General features: G+C 39.6%; 1 protein-coding gene across 28 annotated transcripts in view; it reads right to left on the bottom strand.

Annotated features, from left to right (window-relative positions):
* Window positions 1-25,536, bottom strand: part of PKNOX2 (PBX/knotted 1 homeobox 2) — a 338,759-nt gene that overhangs the window by 262,456 nt on the left and 50,767 nt on the right. For 20 of the 28 annotated variants that reach the window (XM_087875601.1, XM_087875616.1, XM_087875609.1 and 17 more), the window contains one exon: window positions 11,230-11,273. The exons of 5 other annotated variants lie outside the window; for them this stretch is intronic. The gene's annotated coding sequence lies outside the window, so the exon portion shown is untranslated. Of the gene's footprint in view, window positions 1-2,531; window positions 2,601-11,229; window positions 11,274-25,536 lie in introns of all 28 variants that reach the window. 3 more of the 28 variants (XM_087875596.1, XM_087875610.1, XM_087875615.1) reach the window with 2 other exon arrangements.

A 25,536-nucleotide genomic window follows, 5' to 3' on the forward strand; every position in this document is an offset into this window, starting at 1 on the left:
GGCATGATTTGATGGTCATGGGACAATTCTTTAGGATTTAGCAGAGGTACTGGTCTACCAGGCTTTTAACTGCTTGCAGAGCTGTACCGGTTTACCCATTTGTTTTTGGAGGCACTGGTCTACCCATTTGTTTTTGGAGGCACCGGTCTACTCATTTGTTTTTGGAGGCACCGGTCTACCCATTTGTTTTTGGAGGCACCGGTCTACTCATTTGTTTTTGGAGGCACCGGTCTACCCATTTGTTTTTGGAGGCACCAGTCTACCCATTTATTTTTCGAGCGCACTGGTCTACCACCACACTGACTTTTAGTACTGATCAGCTGTAGGGCGGCCCTTTGAAGCCCCGGGGCAAGAGTTTAAACAGTGTTTTTCCTTCTAGCCAATCAGCTGGGACTCAGGAGGCAGCGAATAGATTGGGGGCAGGGCCAAATAAAAGGTAAGAATAATGTGGGGGGGGGCAGCTCCCAAACAAAGAGAACCAGTTCGGTGACATCATATCATCACCGCTACCAGCTCGGCCGAACCGGGCCGAACTGGAAGGAACCACTGGTGCTACTGTTTTTGGGGTTTTCAGTCTTCCTGGCTTTTCCTACCAGAGTTAAATTCCAATCAAAAATTATAAACAGTTGGGGAGAGGATAGAACAATTAAAGGCATTCTCTCTCTCCCCCCTCCCTCCCTCCCCCTCCCCCTCTCTCTCCCCCTCTTCCTCTCTCCCTCCCCCTTTTCCTCTCACTCTCTCTCCCCCCTCCCTCCCTCTCCCCTCCCTCCCTCTCCCCTCCCTCCCTCTCCTTCCCCCCTCTCTCTCACACACACACACATACAGAAGTTTCTTCAGCTTTTCATTCTTAGATGAGAAATGTCTTCTCAAAGGAAAACCAGAAAGCACCTTTGGGACAACCATGACTTATTTATTTATTTATTTAATTTATTTATTTATTTATCAAATTTCTATATCGCCCTACTCCCGGAGGACTCAGGGCGGTGAACAGCCGAGATGAAATACAGATAATACAAACATTAAAAGTCCCTTAAAATTATTAAATATTTTGGCCAAAACAGAGATTAAAACACCCAGTTTATAAAACAAATCAAACAATTTAAAAAATTTAAAAGGGAGAGTTAGGCCAGGCCAGCCTGCTGAAATAAAAAAGTTTTGAGAGCACGACGAAACGTGAGCAGATCCGGGATCCTCCGTATCTCTGGGGGGAGCTCGTTCCAGATGGTAGGTGCCCCCCACAGAGAAGGCTCTCCCCTTGGGGGCCGCCAGTCAACACTGTTTGGCCGACGGCACCCTGAAAAGCCCCTCTCTATGGGAGCGTACTGGTCGGTGAGAGGCTATTGGTAGCAGAAGGCGGTCTCGTAAATACCCCAGTCCGATGCCATGGAGCGCTCTAAAGGTGGTAACCAAAACCTTGAAGCGCACCCGGAAGACCACCGGGAGCCAGTGCAGCTCGCACAGGAGGGGACTTAGATGACTGAGAATCTCCATAGACATCAGTGGCATCAGTCCGTTAAGAAAAGAAGCCCAAAAGCATCGCACACCTCCCAGGGGAATTTCATTGAAATTAGGTTCTTCTCAGAAAGGAAATTCTCCTTCATCAAATGGAATGACAATCAATGCCTTATACAGCTGGTCTTCAACTTACAACCATTCATTCAGTGACTGTTTGAGATTACAACAGCTCTGAAAAAAGTGGTTTACAACTGGTCCTCACACTTACGATGCAGCATCTGCATAGTCACATGATCAAAATTTGGACACTTGGCAACCGGCAATATATTTACAATGGCTGCAGTGTCCTGGAGTCTTGTGGTCGCCATTTATTATCTTCTCAACCAGCTTCTGATAAGCAAAGTCAATGGGGAAACTGGATTCCCTTAACAATTGTGGCAAAAAAAGAATGTTAAATCGGGTGCAACTCATTTAACAACCACTTTGCATAGCAATGGAAATTCTGGTCTCAATTGTGGTCTTTTATCAAGGACTACTTATAGTAGTGACGCTGTTGGATTAGGAAAGGGGCAAACCCAGCGTCAGCCATAAAAGTTCTCTAAATAACTGGATAATTCTTTCTCAACCCAACTGTCGTCACAAGGGAAAAACAGAAAGAATAATGTTACAAGTGCCTTGCTGAACTCCTGTTCAAAAGACAGAAGGAGGAGGAGAATATGCCGAGAATATTTCAGCCCATTACTCAAATCAATTAAATCTGTATCAGTTTTCATAGGAAAGCAAATGTACCTGTATGCACTATATACTTTGAATTTATTTCAGCTAGATATTCCTCCCTGCGCAAAATGGAGTGAGTGTCTTTGCTCAAACTGCCTTCAGAAGTTTTTGTAAGTTCCTGCCTCAGTGTAAAGGTTTTTTAAAAATTAAATACCCAGTTGAGGATATTTTTATCAGTTAAAAACTGTTTGATAGATTCGAGGTTTAATTCAATTCATTAAAAGGCTGTCACTGACCTCTTGAATTGAGCCTTAATTTGCTGGATTGAACTGTTTAGGGGGAAAATGATCACTACTAACCAATTAATGAATCCTTGACCAAACTGGGGTTCACTCTTCTCCGATTAATTCATATGAATCCATTGAATGCTGTTGAATTAAGCAGATGACAGGTTTAACATTTAAGTGTACTTCACATTAACGAAAAATGGTGGCCCAAATGGAATTGGTTTCTTATTTTGAAATAGATTCTCCTGAGCATTTGAGAAACCAAAAAAGAAGCAGAAGATCACATAAGAATCCCAGTGGCAAAAGAGAAACCTATAAGGGTAACACATTAAATGAAGGCAAGCCTTAAATGTCAAATAATTTTTTCCAGTATCCTGTCTTTTATTGGACTGGTCTATTGATTCAGAAAACTCAAGTCGAGATTATTAACTAGGGCAGAAGCAAACAAAAAGGCATGACATCTCAAGAAGGAACTCCTCAGTACTGATATCAGAAAATTGTCAAAGGAAATGTCAAACCAGACAGGAAACATGATCAGATAGCAACAACAATAGCACTTAGACTTATATACCACTTCACAGTGCTTTACAGCCCTCTCTAAGCAATTTACAGAGTCGGCATATTGCCCCCAACAAACTGAGTCCTCATTTTACCGACCTCGGAAGGATAGAAGGCTGAGTCAACCTTGAGCTGGTCAGGATTGAACTCCTGGCAGTTGGCAAAGTTAACCTGCAATACTGCATTCTAACCACTGTGGCATCACAGCTCTTAGAATTAGATAAGATAATTCTACTTTATTGTAATGCTATTTAACATACTCTTGCAAATCCAAATGTACCATTCTTCCCATCTTTACAGCCCAAGAAATTAGGGAGGGTCCCTTCTTAGTCTCTTGCCCTACCCAGTATCCAGCTGCAGGCTATGCTGTCTCTTATCTGACCATTTCCTAGGCAGCATTCTTTGCCCCACCTCCCAAGGTCTTTTTCACATATGATTACAGGAAAGGAGGAATGCAGAAGTTCAATTAATGACAAGTCATCCTACTTATAAGCATAGGAACTCCAAGTTTAAGCATATATGAATATGGGTGAACTGATCAACAATTGAATATTCTGAGAGGGCAGACACAACAACGTGAAGCAAAAAATGTCAGCTGCAAAGGATCAGGACCATATATTAAGTAGTAGGTCAAGATTTATTGTTCAAACCTATAGAAAAGAATCTAATTCAATACTAAATTGGCACCAGATAAGAGTCAACAGAATTCAAGAGGGGATGGACTTGGATTGTTTGTGACAACATAATGATTCTAAGCTGATGACGCGCTTAACTCCTCCCCTCAACTCTGCTTTATCTTCTGCTGACATGAGAGCCTCAAATGCTGATGAAGAAAACTTTATTAATCAGTCCCAACTTTTTCAAATATGTCTTTTTCAAGGGCTCTCTGTATAGCTGGTGGAAATCTGTTGCCCTGAAAGCATTAGCACATTGCAGCTGAGGATTTAGAAAGAACTACTGATTTCAGGTCAATTGGTCTCATGCAAATCTACTAAATGCCATTTAAAAAGATGAAAATTGAAAGTATGTCATAAGGGCTCCATTTATATCTCCCAGCATTTTCTTTTTGCTCTGACTTGCAGAGTTGTCTCATCCCAATGCAACCCAAAACCCCAGGTCAGATAAATCTGGTCTAGACTCTCTTTCTTGTGTTCTCCCCCAGCCAGCAGCCAACTTTGGTTAACCCATGAGAGTTAGGCTGGCATTTCTAAGTTGGCTCCCAACAGCCAGCATCCAAGATTTTCCACACTGCTGCCCCATCTCCCCTGTTGTGCAAGGAGAAAACCAGACACTTCAATCTTGAATGTCAGGGGAAAAATCCTGATCATATTGGGGATACCTAGCATCAAAGGCTTGGTAAGAGCCTTGGTACTACAGTGGTTTAAAGCACCCTGTTATTAACACAGCTGCCTGCAATTTACTGCTGGTTCGAATCTCTCCAAGGCTCAAGGTTGACTCAGCCTTCCATCCTTTCTAAGGTAGGTTAAATGAGGACCCAGTTTGTGGGGGCAATAAGCTGACTTTGTATAAATATACAAAAGTATGAAGGCTATTGCTTAACGCACTGTAAGCCGCCCTGAGTCTCCGGAGAAGGGCGGCATATAAATCAAATTTTAAAAAAAAAAAAAAGGCTTATTTTCACAGAGATGTGCCCCCGCTTCCGAGATCAAAAGGGAAAATCCCTCCAGGAGGTTTAAGATAAATCGTGTGACAAAATTACCCACCCACCCCCAGTAGAAACCATTGTTTTGCAGTAACTGCGGCTCTCCTGCTGCTCCCTGATTCTATCGCCACAAGGATTTTGAGCTGGCAAACTGTCTTTGTCTTAGTGGCTTTACGTTTCAGTGCAGGGATTGGGGGAAGGAAGGAAGGAGAGAAGAGGCAGGGAAGGGAAGGAAGGAAGCATGGGAGGAAGAAGAAAGAGGCAAGGAAGAGGAAGAAGAAAGGATGGGAGGGAGGGAGGAAGAGGCAGGGAAAAGAAGGAAGGAAGGGAGGATGGAAGGGAGGGAGGAGAGAAGATGCAGGGAAGGGAAGGGAAGAAAAAAGGAAGAAGGAAGGAAGGAAGGCAGGCAGGCAGGCACAAGGAAGCATCTTCTTCTTTCTACAAGGCAAACTGCTTCTTCATTTCATTCTGCAGCACAATCATCTGAGCTTTTCCCCAAAGCTTTTGTGCTCACCTAGCAAAGCAGGAAAGGGTGCAAAGGGATATATGCAATCTAACAACCTGCTGTCAGTTGTACCAACTGGGGGGAGAATGGGAGGCAGGGTAGGAATAACATATTTGCACTGACTTTTTTAAAGCCAGTTGGTGCCCCCTCCCCCCTTTTTTATTACAAAAGAGTTCCAAATAAACTCCAACCTGACCCCAGGTTGGAGTTTTGGCTTCCTACAGAGAACTGCTCTGGGACATCTTTTTGCACCCAAAAATTCTGTGGAATTGTCTTTGCACATCACAACTATTCTCATTTTTAGTCCTGGGAGCTAAATTTATAGTAAACTAAGATGTGGTTTACTATTTACTGAATACAGGACAATGGTAGGCCACACAATGTAGCTTAGAATCATAGGCATCTGATGATGTGAGCTGCAGCTCATGAATTTTTAATCCCTTTGTTAGTGGGAGAAGGTGCTTCCAGATTCCTGATTTTTTGCAAAGATGGACTAACATGGCTCTCCTCTTCAAAGGGCTAAAATGTGGCTCACAGAACACATTAATCCCACCCTAACCAACCCACATTTTGACTTCATGCCCTCTAAATCTATTGCATGCATCTCAGATGGTAGTCTAGTTTTGAAACAAAGCAAAGTCCATAGCAGTGAGTGGGTTGGTTCCATCCTATCATGAGGTTTGAACGTGGAAATCCAGCCAAGGGATCTCATGATGTGTTGAAATGCACAGCCAAAAGGAATTCCAAGAAAATACTTTAATTGCACATTACCAAATGCAGCATTACAAAGGTTCCTCTTTGCTACGCTGGTCCCACTGCTAACATTTGGTCCATCTCAGAGGCTTTATATCTGTTCTGACCTTTGACATCGATGTTCCAAGAGGATGATCAAAGGGGTTAGTTTCATAAAGAAAGCAAGAGGCGGATTTTGCTAAACAGCTGGTGAAACACGTAGAGCTCTTTTTTTTTTCCTTCCCCCAAAGGGACAGAATGCGGATCTGATTATCAAGCTTTCGGGATAATGTGTGTTGAGCTTCCCAGATCAATAACAAAGGTTCAAAAACAGGAAAGGCTCATGCAAACAGAATGGCTATCAATGCTTCTGAAGAGAGAAAGGAAAAGAAACCAAGCCAATCAAAAGCCAAGCATAGCATCCAAGTGACACAAAAGGAAAGCATAGCATATTTGCCACAGTAAGGATTAAAAGAGGTCTGCTGCAAAGATCTCCAGCAGCTAAGGTGGAGTTTTATTGCTGATGGGTCTAGCCATCCTTTTTCTAAAAACCATCCATGGATGAGGTTGCATTGACTTTCTAAAATTTACAAAGTCACCAAACAGCAGCACCAGGTTCTTCGAAGGTAGGACTTCTCCCATGGTGCTTCTTGCAATGGCCATGTTTCTACAAAACTGTTGAGTGGAGAAGACCCACTTCCAATAAAGCTAGAAGTGTAGGTATAACCTGGCCATTCTGAAAACCTGTCCACACACAAGATCAACCTGTGCTACCATTGCATATCCTTCAAGGTTTCTCATCAGAAAGATTTCCTACAGGAATCCCCACTTGTTTGGTGAAGTCCTTTGTGATAGTAGTCCCCAAAGTGCTTTTCCAAAAGGCAACTGGACTTTTTTGGGGGGGGGAGGGGGAGGGGTTCTTGAAAATGTTTCACTTCTCAACCAAGTCTGAAAAAGCTTCTTAGATGAGAAGCAAAATATTTTCAAAGAAAAAAACCAAGAAAGTCCAGTTGCCTTTTGGAAAAAGACTTTTGGGACAACCCTCACCTGGATGATTGAAAATCTCCATAGACAACTTGTGATAATACTGTAACTGGGATAGAGCAATTCAACGTGAAAAATTCTTAGAAGGCAGAACGCCAGTGAGTGCATACAGCTCTCTCTAATCAAACTTACATTTTTGAAGCTTTCAGATAAATTGAAGAACCTTTTTGAGGCTTGCCTCTGCTCCTTAACATTTCCTGAAAGTCTAATCCTGGCTTGAAAAAAAAAACAAACCCATGAATTTTTGAACTGCAATACAGTCACTTTTCGGATGCCAGGATCAATCAGCCTCTGTCTATGATGTGACAGACATTCATAGAAGTGAAATAACTGAATCTAAAATATTGTATAAACCCTGAGAACAAAAGTGTACTGTGAACAGATCTTCCATGTCTGCAAAAAAATAAATAAATCAGTAACTGATAGCTCACTTATCTGCTAAAATGCTGTCATTTTAATAGCATTCCTGAGATTGTTTCACTGTTTCCATAAGATCTAAACATTTTGATTACTATTCCTTCTGTGTGGGAGGATAGAATCCTTTGCCAGTCTCCTTCCCTTCATACAATTTTAGCTGTGACTAACAGATGAATAACAAATGAACATTACTCTGCAGTCATAATTTGAACAGAAATCTGGCTGCATTTGGCTTGTAAGAATAAAACAGGAATATAAAAACAAAGAAACCTTGACTTCCAGCCCTTCTTTTAGTAACCAAAATTACAACAGCACTGAAAAAAATAATTTACAATCAAACTTCACACTTATAGCAATAGCACTTAGACTTACAGTATATACTGCTTCACAGTACTTTACAGCCCTCTCTAAGCAGTTTACAGAGTCAGCATATTTGCCCCCAATGATCTGGGTCCTCATTTTTACCAACCTCAGAAGGATGGAAGGCTGAGACAACCTTGAGTCTGCATTCTAACTCCTGCGCTACTATGGCTCTATTGCAATATTCATTGCAATATTCCCATGGTCATGTGATCAATTTGAGCACTTGGCAATCGGCTGGCAACAACAGTTGCACTGTCCCAGAGTCATGTGATCACCATTTGTGACTGTCACATCTGGCTTCTGACAATGGGGGAAGCTGAATTTGCTTAACAGCCACATAAGACATTTAACAACTGCAATGATTTCTTAATATCTGTGATAAAAAAGGTTGGGATATTGGACAATGACTTACATAACAACTGCCTTACTTAGCAATGTTAAGTAATCCCAATCGTGATTGTAAATCAAGGGCTATCTGTATATTGATTCAGATTTAAGTTATATTGAAACTAAAATTAGCTTCAACCACCAGCAGTGGTTCTCCAGAGTTCAAGGTGTTTCCAGCCCCACCTGTAAATGCTGGGATTAAACCTGGCATTTCTCTATGCAAATATCAGTGCTACTGTGCTGGATTACATAGGAATCTGGGAGTCTTCTATCTCCTTCTCTTCTGGAATGTACTACTCTTTTATTAATGCATTTACAATGTCATAGAACAGGGGTGTCAAACTCAAGGCCAGGGACCGGATCCGGCTTGGGAGAGCTGCATGCAAGCTCCATTTTCGCTGGCAGAGGATTGCAGGAGGCTGTCGCAACTGAAAACAGAGCTTGCAAGGGCTGCGGGCAGCACTCCCAACTCCGTTTTCACTGAAAGAGGGTTGCAGGAGGCTGTCATAGCCGAAAATGGAGCTCAGGAGCCTGTTTTCGCTGGCAGAGTGCTCGGGCCACCACAGGCACCCTTGACACAAGTGACGTTGAGCTGGCCATGCCCACCATGGCCACACTCACCCTGGCCCCCCAAGGTCAAACACAACCCTGATGCAGCCCTCAATGAAATCGAGTTTGACACCCCTGTCATAGGATCATTCCATGGCAGTGTTTCTCAACTTGGAAACTTTAAGATGTGTGGACTTCAACTCCCAGAATTCCCAGTTGAGCCAACATGCTGGCTGGGGAATCCTGGGAGTTGAAGTCCACATATCTTAAAGTTGTCTAGACTGAGAAACACTGTTCTGTGACAAGACGATGCATCAATTCAAGACTGACTGTTAGGGAAGGGAAAAAAGGCTACTAGGTGCCATAGTTTGTCCCAAACCTCCCCACATTTCTGAAATGTCATTCTCTGTCATTAAATTTCAAAACTTCTCTTTCTTTCATAGGATCAAAGAGTGCTGAAAATGAACATTCAGTTCAATTTAAGCTTTAAGTGCCATATTGCAGACTGCCCAGAGCCAGGAGTTCAATCCTGATGGGCTCAAAGTTGACTCGGCCTTCCATCCTTCCAAGGTCAGTCAAATGAGAACCCAGATTGTTGGGGGAAACGTGCTGCCTCTATAAAACCATTTAGAGATGATCAGGGGAGGAAAAGATTCAACTGCTTAACCAAGATTAAGTCTGAGTCACAGGGAACCAAAAATTAGGAATCCAGGGGAGCAAAACAGAAAGACCACTCAGAAAATCAGGTTGGAGGCGCACAGGCAAAACATTAATCCCAAGAAAATCCTCACTACTCAGACAAAATACCAGCACTAACAGGAAGCATTTGGTAGCATTTCTTCATCAAACAGGCTTCAAAGTTAAAGTCAGTTCTGAGCTAGTCAGTTCTTTGCCCAAAATATTCCAATTTATATTTCTGGAGATTTGCAGAGAACTAGCGCTTTCTTACTCTATTCATGGCCAATTCACAACACTTATGTTGTTTTTCTTCAGTCCCCTGACTTTAAAATTTGTGGCAGGCCTTTTTGAGATGTTCTTCCTCCCCATCCCAAAATCATGTATTTTTTTTTTTAATTTGATTTATATGCCGCCCTTCTCCGAAGACTCAGGGCGGCTTACAATGTGCTCAGCAATAGCCTTCATCCTTTTGTATATTTATACAGTCAGCTTATTGCCCCCACAAACTGGGTCCTCATTTCACCTACCTTAGAAAGGATGGAAGGCTGAGTCAACCTTGAGCCTTGGCGAGATTCGAACCCTGCAGTAATTGCAGGCAGCTGGTCTTAATAACCAGCTTAATAACAGGGTGCCTTAAACCCTTGTACTACCAAGGCTCTTTCGTATTGATTAATTATTGATGTATTATTTGATGTATGATTAGTTAATTCAGTCCACTAGGTGATATTTTCATTTTTGTCCCCAAACACACAAAGTTTTGATGTCATTTAAACTAATTTATAACTATTAACATGTTCTCCATGTAGACAGTTTTAATGACTGGAAGCAAAAAGGAAGAGAAGTTGAATAGGCATATCAGAAGTAATCTAGGAGCATTTCTTCATAGTGATGGATAGCTTCTGCTAATGTTATCCCCACCATGACTGAGGCCATTAACATTTGTACGTATTACTGTTAGTGCATACCGATGGCTGAATCACTAGTGGGGATCTTTCCTAGGATGACGGCAGCTTGAGACTTTGGCAGACTCTGCCAAGCTCATACAAGTGTCACATTTGCTAATGGGCAATAAACATGGCTATCTGAGTTACAAACCTTATGCTGGTCTGTGACCATAATAAATATTGATACTGTTAATAAATAATATAAAGGTTAGTCAATTCATGAGATTCTGCTTCCAGCCTTGGGCTTTGGATTTTGATTATCTGTGGTTGACTTTATCCCCAGCTGAGAAGGCTACCCAAGGGTTGGGGTTACATGTGATCACAACACCCCCTCTGCCTACCTTCAAAGGAAATGATACCAGGGTGCCAAAGGCGGAATGTGGCATGATGGCCCAATGATATAAGGACTTCTGCTTTGGGCAGGGGGTTGGGCTAGAAGACCACCAAGGTCTCTTCCAGCCCTATGATTTTATACTTCTACTTTGATTGACTGAGTTACAAACCAGAAGTCAGCTTCCTTAAACAGGAGTTCTGAAAGTGTCAGGTCAAGCCAGACACTGCTTTGAAAAGGAAGAATTCATTTGGCCTTTTCTATGAAGATGGTGAAGAAATCAAAGTAAATACTGGCTATTAGCTTTGTCAGCTTTATTTTTAGTATGAACTCTCAATTTTTTGAGAGTTCCAGAGGGTTGAAGTGCTCAAACATGGAGAGATTTTGCACACTGTAGTTTGCTACTCAGAAAGTCTTAACTAAAGAAACAGATTCCATATGAGCTTTTTTCCATCCAACCTGAACATATTAATCTCATTAAGCTTTTAAACAGTAAGGGCTTCGCTATAACACACCTTGTGGCATGGCAAAAACATCACACTTCTGGTATGATTTTTAACATCCAAGATCAGGATAATTTAGCAATAATTTTCCCTTACCCACTTGAAAGACAGAAGTCTCAGGATCCAATTCCAGTAACCATCTGTGAATACAGCAAAAGGGCATTGTATTAAAAAGGGCCACAATCTCAGCAAAAATGCAGCAATGTTGACCATGTTGGAAAAAGAAAAGGACAAATCCAAAGTTGGAAAGTCAATACATAATCACAATTGTGAAAATGTAATCAGATAACTAAATCAAAAGCTAATTTATGAAGGGCAGAGCACTCTTTGGAAGTCTAAAGGATATGGGACAGAGTGTTGAAGTAGCAAGGAGATTTAGCCAAAAGATCAGGATTCTGCTAATATTGAATATCTCTTTTAAGATGGTCCCAGTAGTAATAAATCTTTAGAAAAACAAATGCATCAATCTTTCACTTCAAAAACACCTGCTAATTGATGAAAATATGTTTACAACTAACCAGTGGTGGGATTCAAATAATTTAACAACCGGTTCTCTGCCCTAATGATTTCTTCCAACAACCAGTTCACCAAACCACTCAGAAAGTTAACAACCAGTTCTCCCGAAGTGGTGCAAACTGGCTGAATCCCACCACTGCAACTAACCCATCATCAAAGGTTAAAGCAAGATGGAAAGTTTAACTTCTGATGTATCTAAACTGCATTTCTTCATTAACTCGGTTCTTTTATTTAATTTCTTGTCACAATTGCTTTGAAAGGAAACCCAGTTTTACAGTTGTCTTTGCTGCACTGGAATTTTGTTTTATGACTGACTTTAGTCTGTAAAAGTTTTATACTGTTTTACGTCATTTGATCTGAGGATTCCCACCATTAAATTAAAATCCCCAAATATGGTATAGTGAGTGGAACACTAAACCAGCCAAAGCTCAGTTCGAACTTTCTGTCAGCAATAGTACTGAAAAGACATATAAAATAAATCTCTGATAAATTTCTTTAGGAATGGATAAATGTAAGAGTTCAAATAGTCTCTGCTTCAGCATTGAGGGGTGGAACACGTTGGTTATCATCCATTTTTCTCAGATCAAAACCTTCACAAAAATGTGTATGAGCAATACGCTCAATACATCTATAAAAGTTACACATTGAAAAATGTAGAGCATTGGTGGCGCAGTGGTTAGAATGCAGAATTGCAGGTTGACTCTACCCACAGCCAGGAGTTCAGTCCTGACCAGCTCAAGATTGACTCAGCCTTCCATCCTTCCGAGGTCAGCAAAATGAGGACCTAGATTGTTGAGGGCAATAGGCTGACTCTGTAAACTGCTTAGAGAGGGCTGTAAAGCACTGTGAAACGGTATATAACTCTAAGTGTTATGTAGTGATGTAAAGAGAAACAGCGCTTACATTGGAAAAATGTCAATTTACAAAAGTGCATCATGGAAATTGATGTAAAGAAGATAATCAGGGAAATGTATACTAAAAGGCAATTTTTTTTGAAGAATAAATGTGAAACACTACATGTATTATATTTAAGTGAAGCTATATACAGAAGCACTGAATGATAGAAAACATACCTACAAAAAAGATGTAGAATTTTAAAGCCTTGCTAGGTTAAATTATTTTATGTGATTTGGAGAATTATATAAAGAAACAAAGAAAACAGGAAAAGGCAGCTTTAGATTATAACTCCTTTTTCTCCATCCGTATAAAAAAATAACTCTTATGATAGATCTCTCCACATTGCTTTCACACTTTTTTTCTCAAACTAAAGCTATTTGAATCATATGCAAAAATATTAGAAGTATCTGGTTAACAAGGTAGCCATTCATATGTTTAATTTATTACATTAATCTTGGGAATTTTTTTTTTCCAGTTTGTGCAGTTGTAGTCCTTTACTACAAAATAACTCGTGTGAAACAGCTCATAATCTTCCAGAGTTTACAAATCTTATTCTTTTGCCTCCCTTCCACTCCTCAGCCTCCCATTACCACAAATTATTCCTCTACCCCCCCACACACACCCTCCCAGCCCTCTTTTGCACTGACCCCATTGTTCAAAGCAATGCCTTAAACAGTTCATATTTTGTTAATTTGTACAAGCCTAATGGAGGAATGTATTGGCAAGAAGGGGAGGGTAACGGCCATCAGGCCAGCAATAAAACAAAATTAATGGTCCATAGGAAGAAATCATGTCCACTTAATATCAGCTTTGAAACTCTAATAAAATAATGTGATATCAACAGCAGCAGTGCGTTCTGTCTCATTCTCAGACACTCATACACAATGTACGCAGATTGCTTACACCACATTAAATCACTCATAAAACAGGCCCAGTTCAACTGAAGCTCACAAGATCCTCCAGGGAACATAGCAGACCAAAAATATGTTGTGTAAGGATCATTACCAGCATGTGCAGCTGTAGTAACACCCACAAAATCCAGCCCAGAGGCAACACAGGGGGGAGAGAAGTGTATCTGGAATAGAGAATGAGGTCTTCATCAGGGCTTTAGTAACCCATTCAAAAAATGTTGTTCTACTGAACACTTTGGAAACTCAAAGCTGGAAATCTGGCTTCACAGCAGATAATACTGGAGAGAAAGAGAAGGAGAGAACTTCAGACTTTCCATGGGTGATGCTGTAATGTCACCAGGAGTAAGACAAAAGACAATACTTGGAAGATAACTGACTTTGGAAATTCTATCAAACTAGTAGAGAACATTCATGAAATACAAGTGGCTGGAGTATAATTTTCTTACCTCTTTCTTGATAAGGTAGGTAAAGGATTTAAGTGAACATCCTTGCCTTTAATTATCATCTGTTAAACCACATGCTAAATTTTATGATTTCAATAAAATCCCAAGGGAAGATATTCCCTTCCATCTGGGTTTTTCAATAGTGGGGACCTTGCAGTGTCACCCCAATAGGGAAGACTGACTCAAGCTTTCCCTTACTTGCCCAATAAATGGTAAGAAAGATCATACTGAAGGATGAGCTCCTACAGCATCATTCTTTGGGCTGCCTGGTAGCTTTTCTACCATCTCTATCTAGATTTCTTTCTCACTGGAGTTCCATCTGAGTTGAGCTCAATTCCTGATGACTTCATGGACACAACCATGAAGATTTTTTTTTGATGTTCTACCTAGTCTCGTTGACATCCCTGGTATTTCCTAAAGTCGTCTCATCCAAATACTAACCAGATCTGGCCCTGCATAACTTCTAGGCTCCTAGATATTTTGGCCAAGAGTTACTAATTCTTTATTCAGTTTTCGTTTTTATTCAAAGGGGATGTTCCTGCATTGAATTATCCTTCCTTATACCCATTCATCTAATGAAGCAAAATCCAATCACAGAGAGGCTCCATTTGGATTAGATCACTACCATGTTCCAACGCATATCAACTCTATTTCTTTGGAAACCCCAAAGCCGAACAGAAAGGTGGAAAATATTCTTCACTGCATTGTGATCCAATCACCACTTTCTGGCACATACAGCCTCTGAAAACAAGATTTTAGCTATGCGCCAAAACAAATCTAATACTCTATCAAGGGTCACTAGTTGTAGGTAAATGATGTATTCACTATAACAAGATTAACAAAATTACCCCATCTGGAAAATGCAGACCAAGGTAAATTAACAAGTGGTGGCTACAATAGAAAAAATCATCTGCAACCATGCATAGCCAATGGTGTTTTTAAAAGGCAGTAAAAGCAAAGGTATATACATTCTTATTGTTAAAATGCAATTAGAACTTCCCTTGATATATACCACCTCTGGTCACAATGGCACGTTCCATGCTGTAGATGCAATTAAAAAAAACTCAGTTAACCAACTTATACTGTTTTCCAGGCTGCTCGGTGAAAACCCAGGCAATAAAGTGACATTTCTGTCACATTTGAACTCCCTAGCTAATTCAGAATAATCTACTTTTAATGGAAAGCAATATATAAGAGGTAGTGACATTTGGCTGAGTTCTTCTTTGTTTTAAGCTCCAAGTGTCTTGGAAGTTACCAGAGTTACCAATAAACGTATTATTTCTGCACAAGCTAGGTATATTACCATAAATATCTACAGATTTTTGAGAGGCATATTATTGCATTTCTTTTTATTTCAAGCTTCTGTATTCTATATAGGATAAAAATAAAAATAAGCATGTCTTCCATTACATTGGCTAGTAACCAACATTTTTGTGCACTGGTGAATTCTTTTACTTATTCTAAAATAAATATTCAGTACATCCATTAAGGACGGTCTCTTTTGTTCTCTTTTTTTTACTAGGCCCCAGACCTGTAAGAAATTGTCCCAAAATAACAATTCACGTGGCACCAGATTTCAAAAGACCAGAACAATTAGATCTGCATCTTGCAGTCATTCCAGGACCTGCAGAGATGGTTCTTCTAACAGAATCCTTTTTTAAGCATCACCTATCGGAATTCTGAAGTTCAAAGACACACAGAGAAAGAGACATACACAAACAAAGGCTTACTGCTGATATGATCCAAAGATATAACATATTCCTCTGCTGCACACTGAATGATTGCAATCAATATTGCTTAAAATCAAAATGCACTTTTATTTGAAGATTAGTTCCATCGACTCTGGTGGAATTTATCTCCAAACATACTTTGAGATCCTACTCCTACTTTGAGATCCTGATTGGATCCTACTGACTAGAAAGAGATGAATGTTTGTTGGGAGAGTTGATAGTTATATTATATAGACAACTACTGGCTGTAATATCCACACTTATCTTGATATTGTTTGGGGCCTGGATTTTAAAGCAATGTCTTAAAACCCTCCAAACCAGTAACCATCAAGGCCTGTAGTGTCCACAAAGGGCCAGGATAGGTTTATATATGTCTCCTGATTTCCTTTCAACCCTGAGATCTGATAAAACAAAGGCTAGATAAAATGAGATTTCAAAATAACCTTGCAGTTGCCCAAAGCTATATCAATTTTATAACAAATCAAGGAAACTGCAACTCACACAATATTGTACCGATATAAGTTTCCAATTCAATATTGCTGGGGCTTCTCTATACTGTGGCCCAATGCCCTTCCCTCTTTAATCAGGGATGCACTTATAGCAACATAACAAGAGAAACTCCCTTTCTTATTGAAGATGCCCCTGGGCCTTTGATGAAATTGAAAGCTGAGAACATGCCTTTTTGCAGTGCAGATTTTGCAAGGAAACAGCATTCCCAAGTTATCTAACTCTTAATAAAGAAACTGTCTGGCCATTCAAACCAATGGTATGTAAGAATGTTTCCAAAATGATAAGCACTCTGAAATAGCTTATACAAATGCTATATTTATAGTCCAGGGTATAAAGCTTTACTATGTTCAAACTCAACATCTTCACCAATTTATTAGAATTTGCTGATATCTGAGGTTGAATGTGGTTGTTTTTAAGTTTTATGATCTAGTCTTGGAATGTAATTCATCAAGGTCCAGGAAAGGTATTACGAAACAAACTTTAGTGATCCAAAGATGCTTTTTCAAAAGGCAACTGGACTTCCCTTGAAGACGTTTTGCTTCTCATCCAAGAAGCTTCTTCAGTTCTGACTGAATGGTGGAGAATGGAAGGGATGACTTATTCCTTGAAGTCATCTGGTCATTAGCACTCTCGCTGAGAGCTGTTGAGGCCACTGGAAGGTTTATCTGTGTGCTCAGGGTCACCTGAATAGTGCAAATGGGTATATGGAACCTTCTTGGAACTGCTGAAAGGACTGTGTTGTAAACAGGAGATAGAAAGTCCATTTGCCTTTTGAAAAAGCACTTTTGAGACAACCATGACCTGGATGACTGAGAATCTTCATAAACTTCAGTTTCCCTGTTTCAGCCAATATCTTACTCCAATGGATTGAAAAATGCACTGGTGTGACAATGTTAATCAATCAGCATTAACAACATGATCAATCAACAAAGTTGATTTTAACTGTGATCTGTAATATTACAAAACCCGCTAATTATCAGCTATGGATAAGCACACTGACTAGTACCAAACATATTTAGGGATCACATAAAAAGATTGGCAAGTAGGCTGTACTGAAAAAAAGAGGCCGCCTGAAGTTAATTTGACTAGTTTGAAGTTTAATTTGGTTAAACCAAGTCCATGCTAGCTTAGAAAAAAATCATTGCTTTCTCTCCGATAGTTACATTAAGATAGGCAGCTGAAATTTATGTAGGGTATCATTGTACTATCAACTCCTTTTCATGGCAGATGACATCACCTGGCACTGTCCTTAAAATTCAACTCTTTCCCTATATAAATTTGTTTTATATTTTTATATATCTGCCTCAGACAGATAGAATAAATTGAATACTACTCAGCTCAAGCAACAGCCAAATAACTGAAGACACCCTATAACTATTCTAATTAATCTTTGTTTGGGCTGGATGTTTGAAAACAAAAGACACAGCTCATCCTTGCATGGTGTGTACCAGTGGTGGGTTGCTCCCGGTTTGGACCAGTTCGCAAGAACCGGTAGTAAAATCGGCAGGAGGCCCCACCCACTGCCCTGGATGTCATCATCAGCGATCTGCGCAGAAGCAAGGCGCGTGTGCGAGTGACTCAAGTGCATGCGCGTGATCCTGTTGCGAACCAGTAGTAAAGGTAAATAGAACCCACCCCTGGTGTGTACAATAAGGCTCTTAAAACATAGGTTTATAAGTTTATGGTCTTTGTGGACAGGTTTAAAGATCAAGGGGTTTTCTTTACAGCCCACCTTAAATCTAGAGGTAGTTCTCAACTAATTAAGCCCAACATTTCTGTTGCCAAGTAAGACAGCTGTTAAATGCATTGTGCCCCATTTTATGATCTTTTTGCCACAGTTCATGCCATTGTTAAGTGACTCTGGCTTCCCTAGACTTTGCTTGTCAGAAACCAGCTGGGAAGGTTACAAATGGTGATCACGTGACCCCAAGACACTGTAACCATCATAAATACATGCCAGTTGTCACACACCCAAATTTTGATCAAGTGACCGTGAAGATACTGAAATGAACGTAAATGTGCAAACCAGTTATAAGGTCCTTCTTCCAGTGTTGTAATTTCAAATGGTCACTAAATGAACAATTGTTAAGGACTACCTGTAGTATCAAGGCCTACATCTAAGGTAGAAAAGATAGATCAGTACTAAGAAATCCGGGAACATGATTTCTGCATCTTGGACCTGCAAACAAAGCTTTTATCTAGCACATCAAGAAAGAAGGCCAAAATCTCTTCATGCTGATAAATTACACATAGAAAGATTCCTTGAGAGGAAAATAGGATTGCATCTGCCATTTCTTCTGGTGGTATGTCCAAGCGCTTGTATTTTTTCCTAGGAACATGCATAGGCTTGATAGGCAGACCAGCTTAGAACAGTGTCTCATCAGTTGCAATAATGCTATGTGCCTCCTCCATGGACTTAAGAAACTTCTGGGGTCTCTTCTGCATTTCCAAAATCATCTTTAGGGATTTCCAGAAAGAGTCAGAAATGTCAGCTCTCATGTGCACAAGAAAAATGGAATGGAATGGAGTGCAGTGGAGTCGAGTGGAGTGGAATGGAATAAGGAAAGAATGAAAAGGGATAGGATAGGATAGGATAGGATAGGATAGGATAGGATAGGATAGAATAGAATAGAATAGAATAGAATAGAATAGAATAGAATAGAATAGAATAGAATAGAATAGAATAGAATAGAATAGAATAGAATGAAAAGGAATAGAGTAGACTAGACTAGACTAGACTAGACTAGACTAGACTAGACTAGACTAGACTAGACTAGACTAGAATAAGGAAAGAATAAAGAAAGATTGAAAAGGAATAGAGTAGAGTAGAGTAGAGTAGAGTAGAGTAGAGTAGAGTAGAGTAGAGTAGACTAGACTAGACTAGACTAGACTAGACTAGACTAGACTAGACTAGACTAGAATAAGGAAAGACTGAAAAGGAATAGAATAGAATAGAGTAGATTAGACTGGACTGGACTGGACTGGACTAGACTAAGGAAAGAATAAGGAAAGAATAGAATAGAATAGAATAGAATAGAATAGAATAGAATAGAATAGAATAGAATAGAATAGAATAGAATAGAATAGAATAGAATAGAATAGAATAGACCAAATGTGATAGCACACACAAATAATTTGTCACCGGTGCATAAACTCTCAGTGTATATACAAACAACAAACTATATAATCTATGAAAACTAAGAAAAGCCCAGAAATAAGGGATAACAAAGCAATGGGACTGTACTGCTCTTTAGAAGGGGGGGGTGGATGGCAGTGGTGGGGGTGGCTTGGTGGGCATCGCAGGGGAAGGATACTGTAAAATCTCCATTCCCGCCCCACTCCAGGGGAAGGTTACTGCAAAATCCCCATTCCCTCCTGATCAGCTGGGACTTGGGAGGCAGAGAATAGATGGGGGTGGGGCCAGTCAGAGGTGGTATTTACTAGTTCTCTGAACTACTCAAAATTTCCGCTACTGGTTCTCCAGAACTGGTCAGAACCTGCTGAATACCACCTCTGGTAAGTGGGCTTATTGCTTTACGTGAAGCATTTTGAAGCAACTGAAATACTCTGCCCAGCCCAATTAGGCACAGGTGTAATGATGAGGAAAAAAATAGATTATAGAAAAATTATAAACAATGTAGTGGTTAATTTACATTTATACTTATAAGAGCTGTAAAAGAAAATCGGAAATAATTTCTTTATGTTTCTTTTCTGCATTTTGGTTTCTGTTCTTCTCTTATTCCTTTCCTATTCCTTTCTTCTTATAAACTTTAGTTCCTGTTAGTTTTTATCTTTCACCTTAAATTTTTTTTAAAAACACACATATATATGTGTGTGTGTGTGTGTGTGTGTGTGTATGTATGTATGTATGTATGTATGTATGTATGCATATATATAAAGGTAAAGGTAAAGGTTCCCCTCGCACATATGTGCTAGTCATTCCTGACTCTAGGGGGCCAAAGAGCCAACGCTGTCTAAAGACGTCTCTGTGGTCATGTGGCCGGCATGACGAAATGCCAAAGGCTCACGGAACGCTGTTCCCTTCCCACCAAAGGTGGTCCCTATTTTTCTACTTATATTTTTTACATGCTTTCAAACTGCTAGGTTGGCAGAAGCTGGGACAAGTAATGGGAGCTCACCCTGTTAGGCGGCATAGGGATTCAAACCGCTGAACTGCCGACCTTTCGATCAACAAGCTCAGCATCTTAGCCACTGAGCCACTGCATCCCTCATGCATATACATACACACACACACGTGTTTTTTTGTGTGTGTATATGTATGTATGAATGCATATACGTGTGTGTGTGTGTCTGTATCATATATTTTGTTTGAAATGAGGATTCCCAATAGGATTATAAAATCCATGAGTTCACCTTGCACCATCAAAACATCTCCTTAATTTTCATCTGCAGCCCTCTGGGTGTTTATGAAAGATTAAAAATGTTCCTTGCTTACTAAACAACTTATTCCCCAGATAAAATAACATCACACTTTCTGCCTGACCCTGACATACAACCCCATCCTGGGAAGCTTGTTAAATCATTCTTGTGAAATGTTTTCAGACCTCACTTTTGAAGCATGGCTTTTGTGAAGCCTTCTCAGACCTTCAACTCTGCTCTCCAACATTAAAAGAAAGAGCTCAGTAAAGGGGATTTGACAGGAAGAATTATTCAAGATGCATAAGACTCATGCATTTTTAATGCTCATTCTGAACTCTAGAAGTTGAGGTCGGAAGACACATTTGTCTAGGGGAAAAAAAATCAGTTAACTATTTTTCTTTTTTCAGTTCTGGAGTTGAAAGTACAATTTGCTTCAGACACCAACAATCCTATTCTAGTAATTTGCCTACATTTGATTTGACTGTTTTATAGGATTATTTCTATAGAAAATAAACCAGCTGATACAGCAGACAAACTAAACTAAAAATCCAAACTAAAAATTTAGAAAAATTTAGAGGAAACCCTGCAAGTAGGAAAGCATCTATGTGTTTTATATATTTGAAATGTTATGCTTCCAATGAACTCTGCAGAGGGAGGGAGGGACGGAGGAAGGGAGGGAGGGAGGGAGGGAGGGAGGGAGGGAGGAAGGAAGGAAGGAAGGAAGGAAGGAAGGAAGGAAGGAAGGAAGGAAGGAAGAAAGGGTTTTAGCACAAAGACATGACAAAGTCAAAGAGGAGTTATTGGTCCTCTCTGAGCTTGGTGGTTTTCTTGTAGACATTTCATTCAAACTCGGTAACATCAGTCTGTCGGTAGATGACAAAGACTTGTAAATAATCTGGGGCTGAGTGTATTTTCAAACACATGTAATCATGGTAAGGCATTATTAAAATGCTTTCATTAATAAGCCTTTATCTTCTGAACATTAGGAGAGAAAAACAAGATGGAAACTAATGCTTTGGTGATTTATGACTTGCTGATTGTCAACATGGCAGGAGGTTTTTAAGAGCTAGCAGGGAAGCATTAAAGAAATATTAGTTGATGGAACTGGATCTTAAGTTAACAGAATGATTTCTTAATTCAACTTCTTCACAGGGGACTAAAAGTGTGCACATACAAACACATGAGTTATATCTCCTAATATCTGACAGAAGATAACAAATGTGTCTGGTTGTCTGCTGTAGAATTGGACAAGGGGAGGAACAGCAAGGAACAGGGAAGGAAGCATCATTAGTCGTAGAAGACAAAATACTGAACTCTATATTGTAATATTGTTCAGACTCTTATGCATCCAGAGAACCTCATTCAAAACCAGTAAGAGGATTTACAAAATTCCCAGTATATAATAAGCATTTAAGTAGGTTCTTTTTCTTGGTTACGTCTTGCCCTTCAAGCAAATGCTGATTGGTTGCTCAAGGTGGGTCCTTAGCAGATCCCAAAGACCACAATACTAAGGTTGGCTTAGAATTAAATTTCACAAATATTAGAAATAAGAACTAGCTCTTTGGGTACTAATACGGATGGAAAATAAAATATCAAATTAGTTATACTGAATCTGCCCATCTGGTAACCCAAGTTTCTGCATTATTTTGATCGTTATTAATAAACCCTGGTTTAATCCAAGTCCTTTCTATAACCATTTCCATAGCACATGAATAAAAATCTTGATACTAATCAGCAATACAGTATTTGAAGCTTCTAAAAAAAACCTTGGATCATTGAGTTATCAAATTTTAAACATAGCATTTTTAATATTTCCAGGATCAAGGTACTTTAGATCTAACTCTTGCTGGGGTAAAATATCTGTTTGGGGACTCAAACTTTTCATTGGTCCATGAAAAGCAAGATGGGTAAACAGGGAAATAAGAGAGGTATGAATCTTTCAGGAATTGTTGAACTACTATTCTCATCATAATTGTCAGGCACAAAGGATCAGGACCATATGTTAAATTGCAGTGCAGAAGATTTATCGCTCAAGTTTATACACAAGAATCTAGTCAACTAAAGTTCAGTACTAAATTGGCAGCAGATAAGGGTCAACAGAATTCAAGACAGATTGCATTTAGACTATTTATGGGAATGTAATGATTCTAAGTTGATGACACACTTAACTCCACCCACCAGCTCTGGTTTTTCTTCTCCAACAAGAGGGAGGAGAGATTGCGGGGAACTGTATTTCAGAAACATTTGGAGGGCCACAAATCTCCACCCCTAAGAAGTGGAAAAGTCACACAGGGCCACACAACTTATCCCTAAGAGATAGAGTAGTCAAAGGAGAAACAAAGTTTAGAAATATCTGAGGTTATCATGCCTCAATGCATTTCAAAATGTTATTGTTTGTTTCCATTTTCAGAGTCGGCTGGCGAGATTAGACCTTACGTTTACCTCGTCTTTCTTCACCTTGGTCTTCTTCAGATGCTTTGAAGTCCAGACCTCTCCTATCCAGGATTATATATATTTGAAGTCTAATACTTTTGGTCAGCATAAGAATGGGAAAAACTGCTCTGTGTAATTCTGATTCTGGATTCACTGATGTAGCCAACAACTGTGGGGAACAAAAATGCCCCTGGGAATGACATTATGTCCTGATGTAGTGTCATTCCCACTGAGACATTCTCAGTAAGGAATGTCCCCAAGCTGCCATTAGTTGCAGTTCCACAGTCTCTGAAGTAGTGGAAAGCACTTTTTAAAAAGCAGTTAAAAGAAAACAGTACAGCCCACTTAATGATAACCCTCCCTTCCTTCCAAATTAACACTTTTCTACTACCCTGAAATATCAGTAAAAAAATTTGAAGAATGCAATAAATAAATAATTTGGAAGTCATTTTTTTTCCTCAGGAATTTTTTTTTTAAAAAAAGCTCTGGCTACTTGGCATCTAAAATAAATAAATAAATAAAATAAAAAGACACAAAACCTCACAACTGAAGAATTAATTTAGTCAAGAATTAATTTAGCTGACAATACAAAATCTGAGGTTAGATAAACCAAGCTAGTCTGTCTTCATGTAAGACAACTTTCATTCTTCACTGAGTTATTTCCTTTACATACCTTCTTGTTTTAAATAGAAATGTTACGGACAGATTTGCATTTTATTTTCATCAATCCCAACAGGATGTTGCAAACTGCAAAAATGAAGGAAATGAAGGGAAAAAAACTTTTCTAAAAAAAAAAAAACATCCTTCGAGGGATGATCTCAGTGTAGAATGTAAATGACTCCTTAATTCAAGAGACCAATTGCCAAGGAAGAAAATGTTACGATAAACACTGATTTTCTCACAGTGTCCCAGAGATATACCTATATCCGCCCTGCACAGGGAGGTAAGCATTTATCAGTAATTGGGCATGTTTAAACAAGCATAAAAGGAACTGAATAAGTAATGAGATTATTGCTGTGCCCCTAAAGAGTGTAACAAAAGAAACAGGATCACGCTTACTGCACAATGTTGAGTAAGCACAATTTCTCTCTGGTAAATCTACGTGCATACAATTCTTTCTTTTAATACAAGTAGTTCTTGATTTACAAATGTAATGGAGCCTGATTTCTATTCTTAGTCATCATGGTTGTACGTCAAGGCACCCACATGGACAACCTGATTTTGTGACCTTTCTTGCAAAAGTCATAAAGTGAGTCCATTCGGGGGGATCCTTGGTGCTCCCTGAGCTTGCTTGTTTTCATGCAGACGTTTCATTACTCTAACTAGGTAACATTATCAGTGCTACCGGTAGTAAGGAGTGCTCTTTGCTGTCAATTTGTATTCTGGTGACTTGCTTGTCTGTGTGGGTTGAGGAGGTCTTAGGAATTCTTTGGTTGAGCTGTTTACTGATGGCACTGGCAGTTTCTTGATTGGGGTATTGCTTACTTGATTGTTGGTCTGAAATTAACCTTGAAGTTAATCTATGATAATCTGGTGGAGAGGTGCTGTAGTCTTTTTCTCTTTTGGGCTGATCGATAGTCTCTTTTGCATAGTCTATAGATGTTGTTAATGTCTATGTGTCTATTGATGGCTGGTTTGTCAGAGTGCCAGGCTTCTAGAAATTCCCTGGCATTTTGGGATTTGGCCTGGTCTAGGATTGACACCTTTTCCCAATTGAAACTATGGTTAAATCTGTCTATATGTTGTGAAAATAAAATGAGTCCATTCATTCCTACAGCCTTTTTTTGCCAGAAACTAGCTGAAAAAGCTGAAAATCAGCAAAAAAAGTTGTAAATTATAGTCATACTATAAAGACCAACAATGTTTTCAGTGTCTTCTATAACTGTATGCCCAGATTTTCATTTTCAAGAATAAATATTACAACACCTTCTATCTTTGACATCTTCACAATTTTTCCAAATAAATCACTCAACATCCCGTGATATTTGGAACAGTCACTAATTTAAATTTGGGGAGCTGGTGGGGGTCCTACCTTCCCCAGGCCCTATTTCACCAATCCTGCAATATACAGCTCACTGTAATTTACTGCTGATAGTCTAATGCCTTGATGGCATTAAACATTTATTGATAATAGCTGCTGCTCCCTGTTTATGAGGTTGCCTTAGGGAAGAGGGCCACAGCAGACAGAAGGAGCAAACACTTCAGATATATAACATTGAACTCCCTCTTATCTCCTGCTAAGAAAGGATTTGAGATAGAAGAACTGGAAATCTTTGGCATGAGATCTTGGTGAGTTACTGGCAACCTGAATGAGTAATATCGCCTGAAAGAAACCAGTGGTTTGAAGTTCCTGAGACCTATAAACAGCCTAGTCTATGAGAAAACTAGCAATTATTGTGGCTTGTTCTGCATAAAAGCCATGGAACAGAGAAGGAGGTGGTAGGATGGCTGGAAGAATGGATGTGGCTTTGTTATTTGTTCCCAGTGATTGCTGCATCAAAAGAAGGGCTTACTCTGTACATCTCAAGACAATGGATCTGGGATTGGGCATTGCAAGGAAGAATATTCTGGGCTGATCCATTG

The sequence above is a fragment of the Pantherophis guttatus genome, chromosome 9, assembly GCF_059756535.1.
Source record: "Pantherophis guttatus breed Tessera chromosome 9, ASM5975653v1, whole genome shotgun sequence".
In the NCBI taxonomy this organism is placed as follows: Eukaryota; Metazoa; Chordata; class Lepidosauria; order Squamata; family Colubridae; genus Pantherophis; species Pantherophis guttatus.